This window comes from Panulirus ornatus, chromosome 27, assembly GCF_036320965.1.
Source record: "Panulirus ornatus isolate Po-2019 chromosome 27, ASM3632096v1, whole genome shotgun sequence".
NCBI lineage: Eukaryota > Metazoa > Arthropoda > Malacostraca > Decapoda > Palinuridae > Panulirus > Panulirus ornatus.
This window is the reverse complement of record NC_092250.1, coordinates 10,982,533-10,993,099: the sequence shown is the minus strand read 5'-3', so window position 1 is coordinate 10,993,099 and position 10,567 is coordinate 10,982,533.

The following is a 10,567-nucleotide window of genomic DNA, read 5'->3' as shown; positions in this document are numbered from 1 at the left end:
ACACCCTCTTCTGCTCTCTCAACCACGCTCTTTTTATTTCCACACATCTCTCTTACCCATACGTTACTTACTCGATCAAACCACCTCACACCACACATTGTCCTCAAACATCTCATTTCCAGCACATCCATCCTCCTGCGCACAACTCTATCCATAGCCCACGCCTCGCAACCATACAACATTGTTGGAACCACTATTCCTTCAAACATACCCATTTTTGCTTTCCGAGATAATGTTCTCGACTTCCACACATTCTTCAAGGCTCCCAGGATTTTCACCCCCTCCCCCACCCTATGATCCACTTCCGCTTCCATGGTTCCATCCGTTTCAGATCCACTCCCAGATATCTAAAACACTTTACTTCCTCCAGTTTTTCTCCATTCAAACTTACCTCCCAATTCACTTGACCCTCAATCCTACTGTACCTAATAACCTTGCTCTTATTCACATTTACTCTTAACTTTCTTCTTTCACACACTTTACCAAACTCAGTCACCAGCTTCGGCAGTTTCTCACATGAATCAGCCACCAGCGCTGTATCATCAGCGAACAACAACTGACTCACTTCCAAAGCTCTCTCATCCCCAACAGACTTCATACTTGCCCCTCTTTCCAAAACTCTTGCATTCACCTCCCTAACAACCCCATCCATAAACAAATTATATACATATATATATATATATATATATATATATATATATATATATATATATATATATATATATATATATATATATATATATTTTTTTTATACTTTGTCGCTGTCTCCCGAGTTTGCGAGGTAGCGCAAGGAAACAGACGAAAGAAAGAAATGGCCCAACCCCCCCCCCCCCATACACATGTATATACATACGTCCACACACGCAAATATACATACCTACACAGCTTTCCATGGTTTACCCCAGACGCTTCACATGCCTCGATTCAATCCACTGACAGCACGTCAACCCCGGTATACCACATCGCTCCAATTCACTCTATTCCTTGCCCTCCTTTCACCCTCCTGCATGTTTAGGCCCCGATCACACAAAATCTTTTTCACTCCATCTTTCCACCTCCAATTTGGTCTCCCTCTTCTCCTCGTTCCCTCCACCTCCGACACATATATCCTCTTGGTCAATCTTTCCTCACTCATTCTCTCCATGTGCCCAAACCACTTCAAAACACCCTCTTCTGCTCTCTCAACCACGCTCTTTTTATTTCCACACATCTCTCTTACCCTTACGTTACTCACTCGATCAAACCACCTCACACCACACATTGTCCTCAAACATCTCATTTCCAGCACATCCATTCTCCTGCGCACAACTCTATCCATGGCCCACGCCTCGCAACCATACAACATTGTTGGAACCACTATTCCTTCAAACATACCCATTTTTGCTTTCCGAGATAATGTTCTCGACTTCCACACATTCTTCAAGGCTCCCAGAATTTTCGCCCCCTCCCCCACCCTATGATCCACTTCCGCTTCCATGGTTCCATCCGCTGCCAGATCCACTCCCAGATATCTAAAACACTTCACTTCCTCCAGTTTTCTCCATTCAAACTCACCTCCCAATTGACTTGAACCTCAACCCTACTGTACCTAATAACCTTGCTCTTATTCACATTTACTCTTAACTTTCTTCTTTCACACACTTTACCAAACTCAGTCACCAGCCTCTGCAGTTTCTCACATGAATCAGCCACCAGCGCTGTATCATCAGCGAACAACAACTGACTCACTTCCCAAGCTCTCTCATCCCCAACAGACTTCATACTTGCCCCTCTTTCCAAAACTCTTGCATTCACCTCCCTAACAATCCCATCCATAAACAAATTAAACAACCATGGAGACATCACACACCCCTGCCGCAAACCTACATTCACTGAGAACCAATCACTTTCCTCTCTTCCTACACGTACACATGCCTTACATCCTCGATAAAAACTTTTCACTGCTTCTAACAACTTTCCTCCCACACCATATATTCTTAATACCTTCCACAGAGCATCTCTATCAACTCTATCATATGCCTTCTCCAGATCCATAAATGCTACATACAAATCCATTTGCTTTTCTAAGTATTTCTCACATATATTCTTCAAAGCAAACACCTGATCCACACATCCTCTACCACTTCTGAAACCACACTGCTCTTCCCCAATCTGATGCTCTGTACATGCCTTCACCCTCTCAATCAATACCCTCCCATATAGTTTACCAGGAATACTCAACAAACTTATACCTCTGTAATTTGAGCACTCACTCTTATCCCCTTTGCCTTTGTACAATATATATATATATATATATATATATATATATATATATATATATATATATATATTTTTTTTTTTTTTTTTTTTTTTTTTTTTTTTTTTTTTTTTATACTTTGTCGCTGTCTCCCGCGTTTGCGAGGTAGCGCAAGGAAACAGACGAAAGAAATGGCCCAACCCCCCCCCCCCCATACACATGTACATACACACGTCCACACACGCAAATATACATACCTACACAGCTTTCCATGGTTTACCCCAGACGCCTCACATGCCCTGCTTCAATCCACCGACAGCACGTCAACCCCTGTATACCACATGACTCCAATTCACTCTATTTCTTGCCCTCCTTTCACCCTCCTGCATGTTCAGGCCCCGATCACACAAAATCTTTTTCACTCCATCTTTCCACCTCCAATTTGGTCTCCCTCTTCTCCTCGTTCCCTCCACCTCCGACACATATATCCTCTTGGTCAATCTCTCCTCACTCATTCTCTCCATGTGCCCAAACCATTTCAAAACACCCTCTTCTGCTCTCTCGACCACGCTCTTTTTATTTCCACACATCTCTCTCACCCTTACGTTACTTACTCGATCAAACCACCTCACACCACACATTGTCCTCAAACATCTCATTTCCAGCACATCCATCCTCCTGCGCACAACTCTATCCATAGCCCACGCCTCGCAACCATACAGCATTGTTGGAACCACTATTCCCTCAAACATACCCATTTTTGCTTTCCGAGATAATGTTCTCGACTTCCACACATTTTTCAAGGCTCCCAAAATTTTCGCCCCCTCCCCCACCCTATGATCCACTTCCGCTTCCATGGTTCCATCCGCTGACAGATCCACTCCCAGATATCTAAAACACTTCACTTCCTCCAGTTTTTCTCCATTCAAACTCACCTCCCAATTGACTTGACCCTCACCCCTACTGTACCTAATAACCTTGCTCTTATTCACATTTACTCTCAACTTTCTTCTTCCACACACTTTACCAAACTCAGTCACCAGCTTCTGCAGTTTCTCACATGAATCAGCCACCAGCGCTGTATCATCAGCGAACAACAATTGACTCACTTCCCAAGCTCTCTCATCCCCAACAGACTTCATACTTGCCCCTCTTTCCAGGACTCTTGCATTTACCTCCTTTACAACCCCATCCATAAACAAATTAAACAACCATGGAGACATCACACACCCCTGCCGCAAACCTACATTCACTGAGAACCAATCACTTTCCTCTCTTCCTACACGTACACATGCCTTACATCCTCGATAAAAACTTTTCACTGCTTCTAACAACTTGCCTCCCACACCATATATTCTTAATACCTTCCACAGAGCATCTCTATCAACTCTATCATATGCCTTCTCCAGATCCATAAATGCTACATACAAATCCATTTGCTTTTCTAAGTATTTCTCACATACATTCTTCAAAGCAAACACCTGATCCACACATCCTCTACCACTTCTGAAACCGCACTGCTCTTCCCCAATCTGATGCTCTGTACATGCCTTCACCCTCTCAATCAATACCCTCCCATATAATTTACCAGGAATACTCAACAAACTTATACCTCTGTAATTTGAGCACTCACTCTTATCCCCTTTGCCTTTGTACAATGGCACTATGCACGCATTCCGCCAATCCTCAGGCACCTCACCATGAGTCATACATACATTAAATAACCTTACCAACCAGTCAACAATACAGTCACCCCCTTTCTTAATAAATTCCACTGCAATACCATCCAAACCTGCTGCCTTGCCGGCTTTCATCTTCCGCAAAGCTTTTACTACCTCTTCTCTGTTTACCAAATCATTTTCCCTAACCCTCTCACTTTGCACACCACCTCGACCAAAACACCCTATATCTGCCACTCTGTCATCAGACACATTCAACAAACCTTCAAAATACTCATTCCATCTCCTTCTCACATCACCGCTACTTGCTATCACCTCCCCATTTACGCCCTTCACTGAAGTTCCCATTTGCTCCCTTGTCTTACGTACCCTATTTACCTCCTTCCAGAACATCTTTTTATTCTCCCTAAAATTTACTGATAGTCTCTCACCCCAACTCTCATTTGCCCTTTTTTTCACCTCTTGCACCTTTCTCTTGACCTCCTGTCTCTTTCTTTTATACTTCTCCCACTCAATTGCATTTTTTCCCTGCAAAAATCGTCCAAATGCCTCTCTCTTCTCTTTCACTAATACTCTTACTTCTTCATCCCACCACTCACTACCCTTTCTAAACAGCCCACCTCCCACTCTTCTCATGCCACAAGCATCTTTTGCGCAATCCATCACTGATTCCCTAAATACATCCCATTCCTCCCCGACTCCCCTTACTTCCATTGTTCTCACCTTTTTCCATTCTGTACACAGTCTCTCCTGGTACTTCCCCACACAGGTCTCCTTCCCAAGCTCACTCACTCTCACCACCTTCTTCACCCCAACATTCACTCCTCTTTTCTGAAAACCCATACTAATCTTCACCTTAGCCTCCACAAGATAATGATCAGACATCCCTCCAGTTGCACCTCTCAGCACATTAACATCCAAAAGTCTCTCTTTCGCACGCCTGTCAATTAACACGTAATCCAATAACGCTCTCTGGCCATCTCTCCTACTTACATAAGTATACTTATGTATATCTCGCTTTTTAAACCAGGTATTCCCAATCATCAGTCCTTTTTCAGCACATAAATCTACAAGCTCTTCACCATTTCCATTTACAACACTGAACACCCCATGCATACCAATTATTCCCTCAACTGCCACATTACTCACCTTTGCATTCAAATCACCCATCACTATAACCCGGTCTCGTGCATCAAAACCGCTAACACACTCATTTAGCTGCTCCCAAAACACTTGCCTCTCATGATCTTTCTTCTCATGCCCAGGTGCATATGCACCAATAATCACCCACCTCTCTCCATCAACTTTCAACTTTACCCATATTAATCGAGAATTTACTTTCTTACATTCTATCACATACTCCCACAACTCCTGTTTCAGGAGTATTGCTACTCCTTCCCTTGCTCTTGTCCTCTCACTAACCCCTGACTTCACTCCCCAGACATTTCCAAACCACTCTTCCCCTTTACCCTTGAGCTTCGTTTCACTCAGAGCCAAAACATCCAGGTTCCTTTCCTCAAACATACTACCTATCTCTCCTTTTTTCACATCTTGGTTACATCCACACACATTTAGGCACCCCACTCTGAGCCTTCGAGGAGGATGATCACTCCCCGCGTGACTCCTTCTTCTGTTTCCCATTTTAGAAAGTTAATACAAGGAGGGGAGGATTTCCGGCCCCCCGCTCCCGTCCCCTCTAGTCGCTTTCTACGACACGCGAGGAATACGTGGGAAGTATTCTTTCACCCCTATCCCCAGGGATAATATACATATATATATACATATACACACACACACACACACACACACACATATGCACATACACACACACACACACACATACATATATATACATATGAAAAATGTAAGAACAATTTAGAAACAAACTTTTAGCTTGAAATGAATGAAAAAAAAATGAATGTCACATAATGGTTCAACCTCTGGCTATGGAAAAGGAAATGTACAATTTATTCACACAAACGTCAATAGCAGTTCTCATCAATTTCACCACTGTGTCAATAAGCTTCAATGTCTAAGCTACATTTTTCTCCAACTTCACTATTTTCTTGTCAAAAACACCATGCATGAAAACTATCACTCCATTAACACAACTATAAACATTTACTTCCCCTTTAAAAGTTCTGGGGAAGTCTGTCTCGATACACTGCGGCGAGGCGACGCGGCGCTGACACAATCACTGTCACAATATCACTTCTGCCTATATATATATATATATATATATATATATATATATATATTGAAAAGGATCATAATTTTGCGCGTGATCAAGATATTCCTATGAGTCCACGGGGAAAATGAAACACGATAAGTTCCCAAGTGCACTTTCATGTAATAATCACATAATCAGGGGAGACAAAAGAGAGAAACATAACAGTCAGTTGATATACACCGAAGAGACGAAGCTAGGACGCCATTTGGTAAACATGTGATTGTCACATGATTATTACACGAAAGTGCACTTTGGAACTGAGTACTCGAATACCCTTCGTCTCTCAGTATTTCGAATAGTTGTTTCCTATCATACAGTCCCATAGCCTAGCGGTTAGCATGCCTGCCTCTTGCACAGGGGTCCCAGGTTCGATCCTGGCTGTTGGAGGTTTGTATGTTCTATGAATGTGCGCGTCCATATGCACTTTATTCGTATTCATATACCTCCGCGTTGTACAGTTAGGTTCGGTAAAACGCTATCAGCTGGCTATGTGCGCCTGTTCGGAAACAACCAAGTATAGACCCCGTTGCTCACCACTGTGAGACGAAGGATATTCGAGTACTCAGTATTTCGAATAGTTGTTTCCCATTATACAGTCCCATAGCCTAGCGGTTAGCATGCCTGCCTCTTGCACAGGGGTCCCACGTTCGATAATTTAACTCTGTCATGTTGAGATGAGTAATAATGGATATATGAGTATACATTGGTAGGTTTTCTGTATATGCTAAACTTAAACTATTTTCCTTGTCTATGGATCATGCAATCTAAAAATGGAAACATATCATTATTTTCATTTTCTGTAGTAAATTTGATGGAAGGTACTAGATTGTTAAGTAAGGGGAAAAATTTGTAAATTTTCATTTGTCGGCCAAACACAAAGAACATCATCTACATACCTTAACCAAATTGCATTAGAAGTTAAGATATCCATTAGTAATTTTGTTTCAAAGTATTTCATATAGAGAATACTTAGTAAAGGTGAAAGAGGGTTACCCATTGCCATATCAAATTTTTGAGCATAATTACTATAGGATATCTTACTTTCTAATGCAATTTGGTTTAGGTATGTAGATGATGTTATTTGTGTTTGGTCAACAAATGAACATTTACAAATATTTCTCCCCTTACTTAACAATTTAGTACCTTCCATGAAATTTACTGCAGAAAATGAAAATAATGGTATGTTACCATTTCTAGATTGCATAATCCATAGGCAAGGAAACAAGTTTAAGTTTAGTTTATATAGAAAACCCACCAATGCATGATTATATATCCATTATTACTCATCTCAACATGACAGGCTTAAATTATCATCATTTCAATCTATATTCCTTAGGGCATTACGTATTTGCAGTCCAGAGTTTATTGATGATGAGTTTGAGAAGATATACTCTATTGGATCTAAGTTAAAGTACCCTAGATTTTTCATTGATAAATCCCTTAAGTTAGCAAAGAAATCATTTTATAGAGTTGAGCCCAGACCTCCCATTGACACCTAGAATCTTTTAGTTCTCCCTTTTAAACATAATTTCACTTTACTTCCCATGTTGCTTAAATCCTTTAATATAAATGTTGCCTTTAGCAACAATAATACTATAAAGAATATCTTAATCAGGAATTCATCAGAAAATTCTCTTGGATGCATCTATAAAGTGCATTGTGGAAATTGTGATAGATTTTATGCTGGTCAGACTGGTAAGGATCTTTCTGTTAAACTTAAGCAACATAAATATAGTATAAGAACGGGACAAGAATCAAATGCCTTGTTTAATCACGTTAAAAACTGTGATCATTGTATGGACGGGAGTAATGCCATCTCAGTTATCAACTCTAACTCTATTACTAAGAAAAATATCATTGAATCTTTTATTATTGAATACACAGAGAATTATAATCTTGATATTAGTGATGATCTATACAGATTAGAAAACTTTATTGATGATAAAATTTTTAAAATGATAAGTTTATGAACGCCCGTTGTATGTTTTGGACAATCACATGTTTACCAAATGGCGTCCTATCTTCGTCTCTTCGATGTATATCAACTGACTTATATTTCTCTCTCGTGTCTCACCTGATGATGTGATAATGACACGAAAATGCACTTGGGAACTTATCGTGTTTCATTTTCCCCGGGGACTCACAGGAATATATATATATATATATATATATATATATATATATATATATATATATATATATATATATATATATATATATATATATATATATATATATATATATCATTATTTTTATTATCATTATTATCATTATTTTGCTTTGTCGCTGTCTCCCGCGTTTGCGAGGTAGCGCAACGAAACAGACGAAAGAAATGGCCCAACCCACCCTCATACACATGTATATACATACACGTCCACACACACAAATATACATACCTATACATCTCAATGTACACACATATATACACACACAGACATATATTTATTTACACATGTACATAATTCATACTGTCTGCCTTTATTTATTCCCATCACCACCTCGCCACACATGGAATAACATCTCCCTCCCCCCTCATGTGTGCGAGGTAGCGCTAGGAAAAGACAACAAAGGCCCCATTCGTTCACACTCGGTCTCTAGCTGTCATGCAATAAAGCCCGATTCCACAGCTCCCTTTCCACATCCATGCCCCACAAAACTTTCCATGGTTTACACCAGACGCTCCAAATGCCCAGATTCAATCCATTGACAGCATGTCGAACCCGGTATATCACATCGATCCAATTCACTCTATTCCTTGCCCGCCTTTCACCCTCCTGCATGTTCAGGCCCCGATCACTCAAAATCTTTTTCACTCCATCTTTCCACCTCCAATTTGGTCTCCCACTACTCCTCGTTCCCTCCACCTCCGACACATATAGCCTCTTGGTCAATCTTTCCTCACTCATTCTCTCCATGTGACCAAACCATTTCAAAACACCCTCTACTGCTCTCTCAACCACGCTCTTTTTATTTCCACACATCTCTCTTACCCTTACATTAATTACTCGATCAAACCACCTCACACCACATATTATCCTCAAACATCTCATTTCCAGCACATCCACACTCCTGCGCACAATCCTATCCATACCCCACGCCTCGCAACCATACGACATTGTTGGAACCACTATTCCTTCAAACATACCCATTTTTGCTTTCCGAGATAATGATCTTGACTTCCAAACATTCTTCAAGGCTCCCAGGATTTTCGCCCCCTCCCCTACCCTATGATTCACTTCCGCTTCCATGGTTCCATCCGCTGCCAGATCCACTCCCAGATATCTAAAACACTTTACTTCCTCCAGTTTTTCTCCATTCAAACTTACCTCCCAGTTGACTTGACCCTCAACCCTACTGTACCTAATAACCTTGCACTTATTCACATATACTCTTAACTTTCTTCTTTCACACACTTTACCAAACTCAGTCACCAGCTTCTGCAGTTTCTCACATGAATCAGCCACTAGCGCTGTATCATCAGCGAACAACAACTGACTCACTTCCCAAGCTCTCTCATCCACAACAGACTTCATACTTGCCCCCTCTTTCCAAAACTCTTGCATTCACCTCCCTAACAACCCCATCCATAAACAAATTGAACAACCATGGAGACATCACACACCCCTGCCGCAAACCTACATTCACTGAGAACCAATCACTTTCCTCTCTTCCTACACGTACACATGCCTTACTTCCTCGATAAAAACTTTTCACTGCTTCTAACAACTTGCCTCCCACACCATATATTCTTAGTACCTTCGACAGAGCATCTCTATCAACTCTATCATTTGCCTTCTCCAGTTCCATAAATGCTACATACAAATCCATTTGCTTTTCAAAGTATTTCTCACATACATTCTTCAAAGCAAACACCTGATCCACACATCCTCTACCCCTTCTGAAACCACACTGCTCTTCCCCAATCTGATGCTCTGTATATGCCTTCACCCTCTCAATTAATACCCTCACATATAATTTACCAGGAATACTCAACAAACTTATACCTCTGTAATTTGAGCACTCACTCTTATCCCCTTTGCCTTGGCACAATGGCACTATGCAAGCATTCCGCCAATCCTGAGGCACCTCACCATGAGTCATACATACATTAAATAACCTTACCAACCAGTCAACAATAGTCACCCCTTTTTTAATAAATTTCACTGCAATACCATCCAAACCTGCTGCCTTGCCGGCTTTCATCTTCCACAAAGCTTTTACTACCTCTTCTCTGTTTACCAAATCATTTTCCGTAACCCTCTCACCTTGCACACCACCTCGACCAAAACACCCCACATCTGCCACTCTATCATCAAACACATTCAACAAACCTTCAAAATACTCACTCCATCTCCTTCTCACATCACCACTACTTGTTATCACCTCCCCATTAGCCCCCTTCACTGAAGTTCCCATTTGCTC